Raw genomic sequence first — 2,699 nt, 5'->3', positions numbered from 1 at the left:
TTTTTGTTTCTTCTGCAAAAACAAAAAAAAGTTAGCAAGCTATATTTACAAAAAAAATTAAAGAAGTCAAAAACTTTAGCGTTATGCCTTCTCCGACAACAGTGCCAAAATTAATATCTCGCGATGTTGTCGTTAGGACACCATAATTATCAGTTTAAATTTGATTAAAAAAATTAAAAATATATAAAAAATAATGAGTCGGATCAATTCCACAGAGAAGACAGTACTGATTTGATAACTTTGATTTTTATAAAAAATTAAAAAAATAATTTAAATCAAAAATTAAAAATTAAAAATGTGAGAAAAAAAAATTTGGTACTAAGATCTACTATCTAGATCTTAGCTTCTACTTATAATAAAAATAAATAATAAAAATTTAAAAAGTATAAAAATAACTTGATACTAAGATCTACTATCTAGATCTTAACATCTAGTTACAATAAAAATAAATAATAAAAATTTAAAGAGTATAAAAATAAATTTTATATTAATAAAAAATAAAATTTAATTATAAAAAAAATTTAAAAAATAAATAAAAAAATAAAAATTATAAAAAAAATCTAAAATAGATTGATCTAGTCTCATCGAAAAGATGGTTAATAACCTTTTTCTTTTTCTTTCAAATTTTATGCTAAATTTTTTTTTTCTCTTTGATCTTGATCTTAAATTGATATTGGTATGAAAATAGTGCAGGAACAAAATTTTTCTTCCCAGTATCTCTTATCTTGGAAGAGTCTCCAATCCAAATTTTACCTGCTGCTCTTCTCTATATCTTTTTTTTGAGTAATTTTTTTTAATCCAAATTTTACCTGCTGCTCTTCTCTATATTTTTTTTTGAGTAATTTTTTTATATGTCTGAATTTTTTTTATAGTCTTTCTGACCCTCCTAAGTTCTACACGTAACCAATCTTCCTACTCTTTATGGAATACCTTTTTTTCCTTAGGATTTAAAATCTTAGCCGTGCTGTGTTTGTCGCGTCACAGGTCGCGTCTCAGTCCTTGGTTCTGCGTCCACACCGTGTCTCGCTCGCTGGCCTCTCCACGTGTTTCGTTGGCTGCGTGAATTCAAATCACGCCTCTCACTGTGAGTTCCCACGCCCAAGGACCCACCAGCCCACGTTCTCGCGCGCCAAGCCATTCCCGATCTCGTTTGAATCCCACGCGCTCACTGTGATCTCCCGCGCCCAATCGCATCCAAGCGCTCGGATTTGAACCACGTGAAGCCCCAGGCCGTGTCCCTTCCAAAGAGTCGCGCGGGTCCTCAACTGTTAGCCGCGTTATATGCTCCTTGTGGACCGCGCCAGAGATGAGCCGCTGGATAGAACTTGTGAGCCATGCACTCAAACGCCCACCAAAAAAACCGTGGATCCCAAGTCATAATGCTCATGCTTCGCAACAACCTCCATCCCTTTCTCTCTCTCTTTCGAGGACAATGAATCCCACATAAAATTAATTTTTTTTATTTATTAAATTTCTATCATGCATTCTTATATCTTTATATATCGTACATATGATAGATCTGAATTTAGATTCAAACTTTATTTATATGTATTGAAAAGCTGTTGCTTAATGATTTATGATTAAATCTTCATAATTAATTATTTCTAAAAAAATATAAAAATTATCAAATATTAAATAATAAAAATTAAATAATAAAAATTTTAATACCTTTTATGTTATATTTAATACACTGATCAGCAGTATTTGGAGAAGGTTGCATATTCTATGCGTACTGTGGGTATGGAGCTGGTTTATTGGCTTCCTCGAGATAACTAGGTATTAAAATTGAGGGCCCTGCAGTAGGTTATTGGGCCCAAAAAGACTTTGGATGGTCTCTCCAATCCGGATTATAGATATTAAAATATGGATTGTGTCTAGATCTAAAATTATTCTAAGTCTGTGCTTGATTATCTATTCATATACGAACTCAGGATATTGGGATGCATCTAGACACTCAATGATAGTATGTGTAGGACTCAAACACATGGAACAAACATTTCGTATAGGTGTGGCTGGAGTACTGGTGGGTCTGACCTGCAATAGTTGGTCAAGTTTTTGGGACAATTCATCTGTTTTACAATGGATATCGATTGAGCTTCTGACTTTGTAAATCCCATCGTGTTTGGGTCCGGACATAGGAGGGTCTCTCCTGATAGTAGACATATGATGCAATGAATTCTCACTCAATGTTTCAAAGAGCTACCAGGCTTCATACTCATTTTTTAGCATGAAGATCCCACCACATGAGGTATCAACCATTTATTGATGCTTCTCTGATAGGCCATCATAGAAACACTGGACCAGTTGCCACTTGGGTACAGCATGGTGTGGGTACTTCTTGATCAGTTCCTTCAACCTCTCCCAAGTCTTATGAAATATTTCTCTATCCATCTAGAATAAACTAGTTATTGCTTTTCGAATTTGATTAATTTTTTTTATTGAGAAATACTTTTTGAGGAATTTTCTCTGAAGTTGGTCCTAGATCGGAATCGTTATGGTATCTAAGGAGTTCAGCCAATATTTGATTTTGTCCTTTAATGAAAATGAGAATAATTTTAGCGTAAGAGCATCATTAGAGAAATTCTGAATTTTAACAGTTGAGCAAATTTTTAGAAATTCATCTAGATGTTTGTATAGATCCTTATTTGCAAGTCTATAGAAAGATGGGAGCATCTGAATAATGCTGACTTGATTTCATA

General features: G+C 33.2%; 1 non-coding gene across 1 annotated transcript; it reads left to right on the top strand.

Annotated features, from left to right (window-relative positions):
- The first annotated feature begins 2,317 nt into the window (after nt 1-2,317).
- LOC114912660 (small nucleolar RNA R71) lies at nt 2,318-2,423 on the top strand. Its single transcript, XR_003798366.1, has one exon. It is a non-coding gene; the product is annotated as a small nucleolar RNA R71 (small nucleolar RNA).
- The last annotated feature ends 276 nt before the right edge of the window (nt 2,424-2,699 follow it).

The sequence above is a fragment of the Elaeis guineensis genome, chromosome 16 (assembly GCF_000442705.2).
Source record: "Elaeis guineensis isolate ETL-2024a chromosome 16, EG11, whole genome shotgun sequence".
NCBI classification, from domain to species: Eukaryota; Viridiplantae; Streptophyta; class Magnoliopsida; order Arecales; family Arecaceae; genus Elaeis; species Elaeis guineensis.
This window is presented reverse-complemented; position numbering and strand designations above follow the sequence as displayed.